We start from the raw sequence: 15876 nt of genomic DNA on the forward strand, positions 1-15876 counted from the left end.
GCTGAAGCTGATAAGTCTGACAAAGGGAATTATTAGGTATTTAGGGAATAGGGAATTATACACTGGCACAAGTAAATACTATGAAATAAACAAGTAAGTTATGAACAGGGAAGCAGGGTTGCCATAGAAACGTTGGATTGAGAAGGAGGCTTGGTTAACAGTACAGGAAGTGCTGAATGTAAGGGCAGAAATACACTCCACTGTGGACTGAGAAAACAATACTTAAGATGGCGCTGCCTAACCCCTGGAAACAAGTTTATTTAAACAGTAAGTAATATGCGATTTGGGCTGGATTACAGTGGCTATAGTCTGATAATGACTTATTATAATGGACTAAATGAAAAGAAGCATCAGCGTAAACTTAAACTTCCCTCCTAAAAGTTTTTTCCTTAAAATTCCCTCCTAAACTTGGGGTGCATATTATACGCCGGCGCATGTTATACGCCGATAAATACGGTAGATCTATCTCCCCTCTGAGCTTGTGTGCAATTTTTTTTTCTTTTTTTAACATAAAGTTTATTTATTTTGAACATGACATGTTAAAACAGTGGTACATTCTCAGCAGTCGTTAATAATAACATGGATTGGTATGTAAAGTGTAGCGCTAAATATGATAGTCTGGATAAGGAATACTAAGACCACCTTACATGCAAAATTGCAAAATTAATAAAAAATATTGTAATAAAAATAGTGGCATATACTAAAGTGGTATCAAATATGAAAGGTACAAAAAATAATAAGGTGATATCAAACTTGAAAGATACAAGAAATGTGACCAGTGTAAAAATGTCATCATACATATATAAACATAAAATAAACTTGTAGTGGACTTGCACAAAAAACTAATTATTACAACATAAATAAATAAAACAAATGGTGCAAAAGTCTTTAAGTGGAAAAGTCCATCATGCAGAGATCCCACGTTATTTAATCGAAAGTTTGGGCGTCCCTCTAGACACCAAACAGTATGTATTTAATTGCAATCACTAGTGTAACACCACCACCTGTAAATATATGAGCTTAGCAGAACGCTCAGACCCAAAAGAACGTACGTTTTATGAGTCAATAGAGCTTTAAAATGTCAGCTGACAACATAGGATACGATTTCTGGAGTTGCGTCCCAATACTTTTGGAAAAGATCCGTCTCCACACAGGAGTATATTTTATCAATTTTCAACCGGTAAATGGAAAAGGATAGAGAAGACCATATAGCGTAATTCCATATGACAACGAAAATGTATTAAAAAGTAACACACTTCAGAAGAATCCAAAAGGGCGTGACCGGATGTCAGGGTGAGAGGTCGCGGCGGGCTCAGACCTACCGCTCGCTCCAGAGACTAATGCTGCCGAGGTAGTGTGGAGGAGGAGGAGGGAAGGAGAAGCCGAGCGTTGAGGTGCCGAAACGAGGGGACGCTGCGAAGCTGTGACACCACCAAAGCGAGAGTAACGGTACATTCGGTTGACCGAACGGCGCAACAGTGGAGGTATGTGAAGGTCGCCACAGGAAGCTCTCCCATAGAGGAACATCGATCCCCTCGTAAGAAACCCTGTGAGAGAGGGAATCAAAGCGAAGGGAGGGATTGAGCGATACCCCCCCCCCCCCCTGGTGGAAGAGACGTAAGACCTGAAGGTATGACCAGGAAAAGGGGGGTGGAGGAGGCGACCACACATAATGGATCACAAACATTACGTAGTTCCAAAGATAAGGCTGGTCACTCGACCGGGCTGACAGGCGTTGCTACTGCTGCCGCCGCTTCTGAACTGGAGCGATATGCCCATACGCCTAATCAGACTCCAAACCAAACACCCAAAAAGAACGTGCAAGTCGGAGAGGGGCGGCCGCAGAGTACTGCAGCCGTGCAAACGGTCGGAAGGAAAAGCCAGGGCTTGACGACCGAAATAGAGCCGACAAGTTTAAATAAAGCAATATGTATGGCAGTCCGGTCGGACACTACGGGTGTAATGGGTGGAATATCGGAAGCACAAGCGTCCGTGAGTAATCTCTCCTTAGAGAGGGGGACTGGACGGGACACTGAGATAAGTACAGAAGGAGAAATTTGGGCAAAAGGTAAAGAACTATCACTAAAAGAAATTCTTTCTGCGGTGAATACATGTAAATTATCATTGGATGATGTATCAGATCAATTAAAGCAGATAAGAGAAGATGGGTTAAATCTTAAAAATGAAGTACAGAAAACTGTGGCCCGTATATCAGATATGGAGGAGAGAGTCAGCCAGGTGGAGGATGATGTACTCCCGCTGAAACAGGAGATGCAAATGATGAAGGGACAGTTAAATTTGTGTATGGCTAAAATGGACAATATGGAAAATACTATACGCAGGAAAAATATCAGAGTCTTAGGTTTTCCGGAGAAAAGTGAAGGCAATGATCTTGCTGAATTTATGGAAATATGGATAAAGGATAAAGTAGGGAGTGAGAAGCTATCAAGATTTTTTGCAATCGAAAGGGCGTATAGAATTCCGTTTAGGATGGTGGAAGGAAGAAGTCATCCTAGACCCATAATCATCCAATTGCTGTCCTATAGAGATAAAGTTGTTATCCTTCAAAGAGCAAGAGAACTGCGTAATCTTGAATATAATGGGATAAAGATTTCATTGTATCCGGATTTTTCCCCAGAGCTGCAAGGACAGAGAGCCAAGTTTATAGAGTGCAAAAAGAAATTGCAGAGTCTTAAAGTGAATTATGCATTGCTTTATCCGGCAAAGTTGAGGGTATCAGCATTTGGGGAAAACATATTTTTTAATAGTCCAGAAGAAGTTAAGTCGTGGTTGGAGGAAAATAAATGTCTGTTGCAACAGAGGGGAATGCTGTAATATGAAAACAGAAAGAAAATGGACATTTTTTTTTCTTTTTTTTTCCTTTTCTTTTTTTCCTTTTTTCCGGACTAAGAGGGAATGCCCCCATATTGCTCTGTTTGTCTCCCTCCCTCTCTTCTTCCCCCCTTCCCTTTTTTTTTTTTTTTTTTTTCGGCAGTAATGTGGACTATTTTTTGTTATAGAAATAAGAGTAATGGGAGTGGGTGGGTAGGGTGAGTAGGTGGGGAGGATATATCACCCTGGGAGGTAAAAACGGTCATGTTGGAAGCCCCTTAGAAGGGCCCCAAGTGGGGCATGGGAGGGTTGGGGAGGGGAAAGAAAAAAGGGATGGGGAGTATGAATGGATGAATGATAGAGAGAGAAAGGAGGTTGAAAGGATAGGAAAGGATATAGGTAGGCATGGTAAAGGATTATTAATTGCACAAAAAATATTTAAGTATAAAGCTGATGTGTGAAATTGCATTAAATACGGTGGTCAGTGAAAAAAGGCACAAGAAAATGAAATTAAGGGAGGCACAAGGAAATAATATTGTTCAATTTATATAAAATGTGTGTAAAATGTGCATAAGAAATATGGTAAATATGAGATACAAAATATGTGTGGGACTAAAATTTTGGAGCACAGGGGAAAAAAAAAAAGTAAGGGGGAGATCACGTGTGAAAACACAGAGAAAGCACGTAGAATGGAGAATAAAAGTATGATATTGTGTTTTTTAGGCTTTAAATATGGGAGTAAGCAGTAAGGTAGGGAACTTCACTAAAAAGGTTAAAATCTGTTCTTGGAATGTACGGGGGGTGAAGGAACAGTTGAAGAGACGTGCGTTATTTTCCATGGGGAATATGGGTAATTATGGGATGCTCTGTTTGCAGGAGACCCACCTGGACCGAGATACAATCAGTGTGCTAAGACACAGAAAATATAGGATACAATATCATTCTACATACACCTCCTACTCAAGGGGAATGAGTGTCTTAATAGATCCTGGGTCGGGTCTAACCTGCAGGCAGAGCATCATAGATGTTAAAGGGAGATATGTGTTCCTTTTTTGTGGTATAGAAGATAGAGTATGTGTGATTGCAACTGTGTATATCCCACCACCATTTAATGCAGAAATATTATATGAACTGCTGAAGTTTATAAAGGATAAGCCTGGAATCCCAGTCATAATAGCAGGGGACTTTAATATGATAATGGATCAAAAAATAGATAGGTTCCCACAGAAGGTGGGTAGTAGGGAGGGACCTAATGGGTTGTTATTTCAATTCTGTGAAGAAACAGGTTTTGTGGATTTATGGAGAAGGTGGAACCCCTTAAAAAAACAGTATTCTTGTCACTCTAAGACGTACTCCACCTTGTCCAGGATCGATATGGTGCTGTGTAATGAAGAGGCGCTGGGGATGGTGGAGAAAGTGGAGTACGAGCCAAGGGGAATTTCGGACCATTCACCGGTAATGTTTTTAATGACAATAGGGAGAGGATGTAGCAGAAGGGAATGGAAGATAAATCCATTTTGGTTAGAACTAATGGATAACATGGAGGGGGTAAAAGAAAATCTAAAAGAATTTTTGAGCATAAATGTGGGATCTACGTCCCTGGGAATAATGTGGGATACCTTGAAAGCCTTCTTAAGGGGGGAACTAATAAAAAAGATATCGCAGATTAAGAAGAATGGGTTAGCAAAGGAAATAGAAGCAAAAGAAAGGGTAAGGAGGTCAGAAGAGAGGTATATAAGGGCCCCCTCAGAAGAAAGCTCCAAGGAATGGGAGAAAAATCAGGTAGAATATAAAAGACTTATATGGGAGAAAGAGGAGAAGAAAAGGCAGTTCCAGAGGCAGTCCTTCTTTGGTGAAGGGGAACAAGTGGGGAGGGTATTGTCATTGATTGCTAAATCAAATAGTTCGTCCCCAATAATACCGGCGATATTGGACAGGGAGGGAGGTATGAGGAAGTCAACACCTGAAATAGCGGAAGAGTTTAGGAAATATTATGAGGAACTATATAAAGTTTCAAACTCCGAAGTAGAGGGGGAGATGCAGGAATTTTTGGGGAAAATAACATTACCCAGGCTGTCGGAGGAAGATAGGGAGGGTTTGGAAGCACCATTGACCCTGGAGGAGCTGCAAAAAGTAACAGCAGAAATAACAAATCAGAAAGCCCCAGGTCCGGATGGACTGCCGATAGAGATTTATAAAAAATTTGGGGAGATACTTTTACCGGCTCTCCTACAGGTGCTCAATGGGGCTTTTGAAGCGGGACAGCTGCCGCAATCAATGATGGAGGCCACAGTGGTGGTCCTAGCAAAAGAAGGGAAAAACCAATTGGAGACCGCATCATATAGACCTATATCGTTACTGTGTTCAGATGTTAAAATCTTGGCAAAAGTACTTGCAACAAGGGTAAAAAATATAATATCAAAATTAGTACATCAGGACCAAACTGGGTTCATCCCAGGGCGGTCCACAAATATGAATGTGAGACGTGCCTATTTAAACATTCAGATTCCTTCAGAAAACAAAGGGAATAGAGCAGTTATGTCCCTAGATGCGAAAAAAGCCTTCGATAGTGTGGAGTGGCATTATTTGAGGAGGGTGTTGGCGGAATTTCAATTTGGTCCGAGATTTATTAAGAGTACTGTATACAGATCCAAGGGCGAAAGTGAGAATAAATGGGGAATGTTCAGAGGGATTCCATTTGGAGAGGGGGACAAGACAGGGGTGCCCTTTGTCGCCCCTGCTTTTCGCCCTCTCGATGGAGCCTATGGCGATAGCCTTGAGAGAGGCGCAGGATATCCGGGGGTTTAAAAGAGGGAATGAAGAGGAAAAGGTTGCTTTGTATGCAGACGATGTACTGTTGTTTTTAGGGGACACGGGGCCCTCGTTGGTGGCGGCAATGACCCTGATAAAAGAATTCGGGTATTTCTCTGGACTTGAAATTAACTGGGAAAAATCTGCTCTCCTACCAGTGGATCCCCTCGATACCCCACTGCCAGTACAGGTATCCCAAATAGAAATAGTTAAACAAATGAAGTACTTGGGAGTGAATATGACGGCAGACCCAAGGCAGTATATAGCAGGGAATTTAGTTCCACTTATGGCAAAATTAAAGCGTAAAATCAGAATATGGAAGAACCTCCCCTTGTCAGTAGCCGGTAGGTGCAACTTAATTAAGATGGTGTGGATGCCTCAGATATTATATGTTATACAAAACTCACCGGTTTGGATTCCAAAATATTGGTTTAAAAAAATAGAAAGTTTGTTTAGAGAGGTGATATGGAAGAACAGTGTGGCAAGAATCAGCTTACAAGTACTACAGAGACCAAGGGAAATGGGTGGGATGGCACTACCTAATATGAGATACTACTTTCTGGCTGCCCAATTACAGTATATGAGGGGAGGTAACCTAGTAGCAGTGACAGGAAAGGGGGGTGGTCCCCTGGGGAGGGATACTCCACATAATACGGTCGCGGAAGCAGTGGAAGCCGACTCATTTAGGACCAGCTGCCCCACAGTCCAACTGATGGTAAAGTGTTGGGAGGAGGTAAAAGTAATATTGGGGTATAGAGGATATACAGAACTCTCACCAATATGGGAAAATAAAAATTTGGAGGAAATTAAGAAAATGGGGAGACTAGCAGAATGGGATCGGAGGGGCGTACACTTCTTAGCGCAGTTATATAAGGACGGGAGACTGAAAACATTTCAGGAACTAAGGGATGAATATGGGTTGCCGGCTTATTACCTCCTTAATTATATACAAATTAAACATGCGTTAGAGGCACAATTTAGAGACAGGAAGTTGGAATGGAGTAAGATGCCTGTACTAAGGAGAATTATAAGAATTATAAGTTATAATATATCGAAAGGAGGTATCTCTGAGATCTATAGGTATCTAAAGGGAACAGAACAAGAAGGGGTAATAGAGGAGAAAAAAAAGGTAAAATGGGAAAGAGAGGTGGGCCCAATATCGGTAGAACAGTGGGAAAAGGTTCTGGCATTGGGGGCGAAAGTTTCCTTATCACCATCACATATTATATCTCAAATGTATTTAATCCATAGGGTATACTACACTCCTCTTAAATTGTTTAGATTTGGGAGTAGACAGGACGCAGAATGCCAAAGGTGTGGAGACCGAAGAGGAGATTTAATACACATGATTTGGCGATGCCCAAGATTATACAGATATTGGGTAGGAATAATAGGGAAAATTAATAAAGTGTTTGGGTTATCACTGGAAGTAGAAGCTAAAATCTGTATAATGGGATTGATAGAAGAAGAGGAGGTACGAGGGGATATCCACATAGCTGTTATTAGATGCCTTTTTCAGGGGAGGAAATTAATTGCGTTTAAATGGCAGAGGAGGGAAGCGCCTACAGTAAAGGAATGGATGGAAAGGGTGAAAGATAACATAAAAAAGGAGGAATACATATATAGGAAAAGAGGTAATTATGGGAAGTTTGTTAAAATATGGGGAAAGTGGGGTGAGAAATGAGAAAGGGTGAGTAAGTTGTAAGAGGGATGGATGAAGGAGGGAATGAATGAGAGGTGGGGAGGGGGATGGGAGAAGGGAATGAGTAATTTGTTTAAGTTTGATGTTATTTAAAATTTCCTTTTTTTGGTATAATTGTGAATTGAATATTATCGTCGGAGGGAATGGGAGGGGGAGAGGGCTGATAGGGGGAGGGGGGATGGGAGGGGGGGATAAGGGAAATTTGTTTGTAAGGGGAATTATTGTATGTGATTATTTTGTGGCAATATTTGTGAATCTGAATATAAAGCAAATAAAATAAAACATTTTTAAAGATTAAAAAAAAAAAGTAACACACTTACATTTTAAAAGTGTTTCAAGCTCTTGTAAAAACATGGCGGCAGTGGAGTCCCTCCACTGCAGCCTTACTCACATTTATAGAAATATTAGAGCCCTCTAATGAGAATCCAGCTCGTCGTGTCACCGCTTGATTGTGCCACCTACTTCCGGGTTACGCCAAAATGGCCGACCGGCATGCGTTCCGCGCCTCCATATCGTGTTACAGCACCTACTGCCGGGTTGCGCCAAAATATCCGATCGGCATGCGTTCCACGGCTCTACGTCGCGTGTGCGTGCCATGAAAGTGCTCGGCTTCCGGTTTCCATAGGAAGGACGGTCAGACTGTATACCAAGCCTCGGTGTGAAAACGAGGCTTGCGTTCCAACGGCCTATCCATATAGGGGCCTATATGCTGAGCTTCACTAAACTAAAAACACAGTATCTATAAAACGATCTCTGCGTATTCTATAAATTCCAACCAATAAACTCCATCCAGCTAAATAGACTTTGTAAACTCAAAAAATAAATTAATTCAAATTACCTCTATAGAAAAAATGAACAAATAATAATAAAAAACTGATACATTTTTTTTTATGAAAATGAAAATATAAAAATGTAAATAAAAAATAAAATAAAAGGTAAAAGGATACGCCTACTTTAGAGGCCACAACTACTATAACTATTAGTGGGCCAACTCTAATATAGACTAAGAATGGGCTAACTTGGCAGTTTTAATGGTAATGGGCCACCGATTGTGATCAAAAAGGCATAAATTCAAAATAAATTCTCTTAAAGGGACTACATGTCAAATTTTTTAGGACAAAAGTCCAAGATAAATTCTCTTAAAGGACCCAACCATAATGCTACATGCCCAAAAAAATCTTGTGTCCAAAAGGATTTTCTATAAACAAGTCCAAGATAGATTCTCTTAAAGAGGCCCAACCACAATACACCTACCACAATGGTCACATATACACAGACTTAAAAGTTAAATGCACATATTATCGTTGAATACAAATCAGATACCTAAAATAAAAAATGAAAAATATAAAATATAAATTGACCCAATGTGTAAATAGCCACCAACATAATATATATGATATCTGATAACTTATAAAAATAAACATAAAAATAAAATAAAAGGAATAAATCCTTAGTGATTAATTGATGTGAAAATAGCGATGCCAATTGAAGCTCCTAGGATTCATTAATAAAGGCGTTGATGTCCCACTCCACATTCATTCCCAAAGGGGAGTGGGACTGGAGCTCATAGATCCAGAATGTCTCTAAACGAGACACACCTCTAGTCATAGCACCCCCCACGCCATGGAGGGACATACTTATCTATAGCAAGAAATTGTGAGCCAGATGGATTACTGTTATGAAACTCTTAATAATGTCTGGGGACAGTGTGCTTAGAATCCCTACTTTTAATGAGGGCAATGTGTTCGCCACTCTCACCAAAAACATCCTGATTGTATGGCCAACGTATTGTTTGCCACAAGGACAGGTTATCAGGTATACAACATATTTAGTACTGCAAGTGCAAAATTGTTTAATCTTGTACTTCTTCTTGGTTACTGTTGATGAAAATTCTAAGGTCTTACGTCTCCCCAAAGTGTTGTGTTGGCACACAACACATTTCTTGCACAGAAAATAACATATTAAATCATGAAAGAAAGAGGGGCAGACAGGCGGATTCACAATGTTTGGTGCTATACGGTTTTGCAGGGAAGGTACTCCCCTGAAAATAATCTTGGCCTGCTCCGAGAATGATGTACCAAGAATGGTGTCATTTTTAAGAACATTCCTATGTCTGTTAACAATAGTTTGAATTTATTTGTATTGTGTTGAAAATGTTGTCAACATGGCCCATTTAAAATTCACATCAGGTTCTTGTTTAGGCTTAACTACAAGTAGAGACTTCCTATCCAAACTGGTGACTCTCTGAATTTCAGAGTCTAGGGACTTATTGTCATACCCCTTATCCAGGAATCGCTGTCTCAAAATATTAGCCTGTGTGTTGAATTTAATCTCACATATGGCCTGATAGACCCATATTGATAGCTTGGGCTGTAGACAGACAAACCGCCAGAGAAAGGTACCACAGCAGAGATGTTTTAACATGAACACAAGAACATAGAAAACAACCCCATAACACCCCCACCTCCCACCCTGCACAACTGTTGAGGAACTCAGAGTGCCCATTCCCTTAACTAGAACTTAGCTCAATTGGAACCGATTAGGTATATCTCCTATGGGGGCACGGAGAAAACAAAAGGCTACCCGGGATGGGGCTACGGCAATGTTCTTATAGTCTATGCAAGCCTTGAGCCACCGACTGCAACCTGGAAAAATTTAAGAACAGAAAACCAGCATAAATTGTATCATTAAGTGAGTTCGCTTGGCACAAGCTAAGGGCACATACTTGTAGGACGTTGAAATGTAAACCTAAACAGTGTATTCTCTGAGCCTGTGTCATTTCATCTTTCACCAGGTAACAGATCCACAAAGTTCCCACCCTCCCCACACACCGCAGCTCACCAAGACGTAGCTACCCTCCACTTCAAACTCCTCCGGTCCATTGGTGAATAAAATTCAGGGCAATAGACCCGGTGTGAGAAGGAGTGGGGGCAAGGGCTTCAGCTGGCCACACAGGGGACCCTGCCATGCGGCTTGATGCCGGAGAGTTAATATCGTGGCCGCCACTGGACATCAGCCGCTGATTGTACTGTGAGAGGGAAATTGTCAGCGCTGCAGCATAGACAGAGGTGATTGCTACAGGGAGTGTGGTGGCAGGCTGTGGATATGGAGGTCATGGGAGCAGTCTGCACAGTAGCCAACATCAGGCACCATCAGCCACACTGGGTGGAGGGGATGAGAGACAAGACAGCCCGGCAGCAGGGGAACAAATTGGTAGTAGCAGAAATACAGTTACTGGGGTCTAGGTAGAGTGTCCAGCCACTGGAAGGCCTCTTCTGTTGAAGTGAAGTAACGAGTAGATTCTCCATCCACCACCTGGAAGGTGGGCAGGGAACAAGATACTGTATTTGATGTTTTTTTGCACATAGTTGGGCTTCAACTTGGTTGAACGTTCTTTTTAGCCTTTGAGTTTCGACCGAATCATCTGGAAACAGCATAACAGCAAATTGGAGTTCAGCCATCTTCCTTGCCTCACGAAGCACCATATCCAGGTCCCGAAAATTTAGCAGGCAGAAAATGAAGGTGCGTGGGGGTGTTCCAAGTGGTCCTCGCACAGGGGGCATCCTGTGGGCTCTCTCCACCACATAGTGGGGGGAGTATGCAGCATCAGGTAGGAGGGCGCAGAGCAGATGTTCCACAAAAGCCACGGGTCCTGTCCCTCGGATTCCTCGGGCAGACTGATGACCCGCAGGTTGTTCTTCTATTTTCACTGTCCTCTGCTCGGGATCCAGCTCCTTTACTCGTACCTGTAGTGTATGAAGGGAGGCTCGGTGTTCTCTGATGGATTCTTCAGAGTCTCCCACTTTACGCTCGGCTTCCACCAGCCTCTCTCGGATCTTATACATATCTCAGCGCATCAATCCGAAATCTGTTTGTAGCACATCAGTCTTGGCCATGAGGGCTGTTTTGCAGCCTGGAAATAGCCTGCATTAGGGCCTGGAAGCGATCTTCCTCCACCGTTGCCTGGTCCGAGGCTGGAGTCTGAGTCGCCATGTGCGTGCCAGCGGGAAGGGGTTGCCTCGGATTCTACCTCCTGCGGAGAGGCTGTAGGGATGGAGGAGTTCTTCCGTTTGGAGCTGGGCTTGCCTCTTCGCATGCCTGGAGGTCTCTGGAAGATATAAATTATTCACAGCACCCGCATCCGCTCAGGCCGTCAGCTTGACCACACCCCGTTGTGTGCAATTTTACCCACCTCTTTGTCTATGTTGTGAGTCAGGTCCTGGAGTAAGGAGTGCAACTTTAAATCAAGCACAGCTACTGTCACCGCTGCTGTAGATTCAGGTGGCTGGGATTGCTGGGACCTGTGGTCCTCTGGAAGTGTGTTTTGCACCATTAGGTGGAGATCGACTACTCAAGGCCGGGGATTGCGGCCTATAAAGGAAGCGCTCCATGAGGTGATCGGATCTTTGACGGCAAGATAAATCTGCAGCATATACCTTTTTGGAAGCCAATCTTTCCCATAGGATGTCTGGGGGCCACTGGCTGCTGGTGGGGTTGCTCCTGAGGCTTAGGATGCTATATTAGCAATGCAGGAGACAGGGACCAGAGTTCGGCTCTCACATGTCCACCATCTTAGACGCCGCTCACACGCCTCCCATTATGACTGTTAATATACAGCATAAGCAAATTGAAAAAATATAAAAAAAAAAACATTGGTCAATTTTGAGAGCTGACATAACTATGTACCATCTTACCAGAAGTTCCAAAATGTACATACAGAAGAGCACCCATTTTACGTGATATGATCGCAAAAAATATTCCTGATCTTCCAAACCAATCAGCTAGTTTTTTTTTGTTTTGTTTTTGGCTCTAGGAGATGTGATGCATGTAAGGATAGTAAACTTAATGGCCAAAAGGTTGACAGATTGAAATTGACTGTCACAAATAAAGAATATGACATTAAAGACTTAATTTCATGTAGGACAGAAGGTGTGGTCTATGTTCTTCAATGTCCATGCTTGAAACAGTATATAATCAGGACCAAACGCTCTATGTGGAAAAGGATTGATGAGCACATACAAAAAATTTGCAAAGGATTCACTAAAGCATAGTGTCCCTACACATTTTGCCCAATACCACTCACAAGATCACTCTCTATTGAAATTATGGGCAATAGAAAAAATATACACCACATTGGAGAGGAAGCAATAGGGTCAATGTGTTAAGTAGATGTGAATCCAAATGAATCTTTGAAATTAAGTCCTTTCATCCTCAAGGGTTAAATATTGTTAATTGTGTTATTTATGATTATTATTTTTTATTCCTTTCTGATTTCATTCCACATTATACCCCTGCTATGGTCTTATAGTAATTAAGAATATTTTTTAACACATAATATATTTTTTATTATCTGTTACAAATTTTTATTTTTTATTATCCGTTACCAATATTTTCTAGCTCCTTAGATTGATGTAGATACCTTGCTGGCCCACTTGATGTCACTGGTGCCTAATTGGCTCACTTTGGTTAAGATGTATTTAGATATCATGCTTGCCCACTAGATGGCACTGATCTTTCCTTTCTTTGATTTTATATATATTTCATTCATTTCAAGTATTGGTTGGATTGATATTTACCTATATATTCATTTATTGTTTTTTTTATATATATATATTGGTTTTTATATATTAATGTTTTTAATTTCTAAGATTTGTTGAACTATGTAATATTTTATGTCTATTCAGCACGCCATCTATTGTGTTTAATATGAGTATTTGATTATGTGTATTGGCCTCTTTTGTTGGGTAGTTTTTTTTAGCCATTATTGATTGCCAATCAAATTATTTAGATATCCATGAAATTATGAGTCACTTGTTATTAAGGCAAACCTATTGGTGCAGTTGGGTTTTAAATACCTGGCACTCGTCCTATGGCTCCTATCCCAGAGGAAGTCATGTGACCAGTGATGCATTGCGTTGGGTAGAGCCTTGTGACGTCACTTCCGGTGTCTTGCATGAAAGGAAGTGTGGTGAGGAGGTGAGTGTATCACTACTCCTATCTCTACTACGGTTGCTACCTTACCTCTATGTAAGCAGTTATTTAATAAATTGTTATTTTTAAATTTGCATTATTGCACTATGGATATTTTTGTTCTCTCTGAGTGACAGTTGTCTTTGAGGCATGTTATTGGAGCAAGTGCGCACAGACCTATTGGAATCTTCATTGGAGATCTTATGTTTCTTTGACCCAATGATTATATCTGAGTGGTGGTTGAGGATGGAGGCATAAGATCGGAGGGTGTCTACATATATGTACCAGCTGGGTTCCCATCAGCTATTCATTGAGCTTTAACTGACCTTTGGTCATTTCTGGAGTTGAGCGGCCAATTTATACACTTACTGGTGGTGGTTTCTTCTGTCTGATCTCCTCCGCCATTGAAGTTGGTTTCTCCTTTATCATATGGACTAATTTGTCATCCATATATTCATCTATTTTTTTTGCACTTGGACACTTTTTTTTACTATTTTCTGCAATGTGTATTAATATAATATATTAATATGTTTTTTTACTTGGAATTTATTCATTTTATTTATTGCTTTGTTTCAAGTTTTTTTCACTCTATTCAATTGTCACTTATTTTATTTTTGTTTGATGCAATCAATGATTGTGGGTTTGATAAGCGCACCATTATCCTTGTTTAATAATTTATTTTAGTGTTTTGAATGCACTCCCTAGTGGTTGCACCTGTTTACATTACTTCTAATTTGAGGTTTCACATAGCAGCGCGCAAGTTTTCCTGCATTTAGGCTGGGTTCACACTGCTGCGGCTAGGAGACCCGGATGTGCAAATCACATCCGATCTCTGTGCGATGCGAGTTCAGCCATACAGATAGTATGGCTGAATTCGCATCGCACCCGCTCCAAACTCGCACAGGACCCTTTTTTTGGTCCGCAGCAGAATCGGATCGCATGGGTGTTCACACCATGCGATCCGATTCCTGTCCGAGTTTGCAGATTGCACTGCGATATGCGAACTGATCTGGGGGTGTCATTAACGTTTCACTGACACTCCCAGCAGTTCGCATAGGGCACTGTGAACTCCCGGCGGGAGGCATGCGATGCGGGAACCTGCCGCGGATTCGCGGCGTTCCCGCATCGCTTCAGTGTAAACTCAGCCTTACACATATAACTACAAACTGTATTAACAGTTTAAAGTGTTACTAAATCCACAACAGTATAACATGCTTGTTATACTTCCTGTGGAGCTTAAGGGGTCAATCCTCCGCACTGTGTTAAAACGCTGTTTATCTCCTATCTGTTTAATCCTTAATCTATCTGATCCTCCCCTTCTTCCACTGCCCCAATCCATCTCCTGATAGAACAGAGCCTTTGGAGTCACTCTCCACATACTCAGTCTGGTGTGTATTGCTAGAGAGTTTTTTTTTTCTTGGGAGGGTGCATGTGATAAGCACAGGGCCAATTAGCACTGTCCAGACAGAGGCTCAGGGGTCCTAGGACAGTCAGAGTAGAATAAAAACTCTTTCCATGTGCTTTAACCAGACACTGATAGAAGTCATAAGACTGCTATATAGTGGATATAGTGAATGTCGGGTCCTGGGTTTGGTATCACTTTAAATACTTATTATGATGGTAATTTTAGAAGTTCTTGTGGTCAAGTAATCCGTTCTGGCCAGAGAGATTGTGTAATAGGGACCTTTTGGAAATTTAAGCAGGAAAACCTGCAGTCTTGAAGCTGACATCCGTGCAGGTGCACAGTCCTGAATGCAACTTGGATACACCCACACCCGCACAGATGTCACATTGCGAGCAGTGGCGGTGTTCCAAATGACAGTATAGAGATTGCTTGCGATGGATGTACGGGTATGTGCACCCCATGTGAAGGAGGCCTAAAAGTGGCACCCACTGATGGCTCAAGTGATTACTATACAGCCCCATTATAATTAGGACAGAATGGACAGCTGTCTGGGGCCCATAGGAAAGAGAAAATAAAATGGTTCTATGAAAAATGCACAAATTAAAAGTACAGTTCGTTGTAGGAAGGAAGGCAAGCAACCTAGGTGCTGTATCCATCCGAGTAGGGGGGGCAGTAAGACCCCTTTCACACTGGGGCGTTTTTCAGGCGTTTTTCAAGCGCTTTAGCGTTAAAAAAAGCGCATGTAAAGCGCTTGAAAGAAGCCTCATCTGCAGTCCCAATGTGAAATGTCAGCGCCCGAAAAAAGGCTCGTAAAGCGCCGCTTAAACTAGCAGCGCTTTACCAGCGTTTTTTGAGCGTTAATGGGGCGCTTTTAACCCCTGCTAGTGGCCAAATAAAGGGTTAAAAGCGCCCACAAAACGCTGCTGCCAATAGCGTTTTTCAGGCGTTTTTCGGGCGTTTTACAAGCGCTTCCCATTGATTTCAATGGGAAGGGGCGTTTTAGGAGCGTTGTATTCACCGCTCCAAAAGCGCTGCAAAGAAGCTGCTTGCAGGACTTTTTTTGACGCTCTGCCAGCGCAGCGCCTCAGTGTGAAAGCACTCGGGCTTTTACATTGGGATTGCAGATGCAGCTTCTTTCAGGCGCTTTTTTTAACGC

Source organism: Lithobates pipiens, unplaced genomic scaffold (assembly GCF_037356315.1).
Source record: "Lithobates pipiens isolate NorthernLeopardFrog02 unplaced genomic scaffold, aLitPip1_a1.2 Scaffold_30, whole genome shotgun sequence".
Taxonomy (NCBI): Eukaryota; Metazoa; Chordata; class Amphibia; order Anura; family Ranidae; genus Lithobates; species Lithobates pipiens.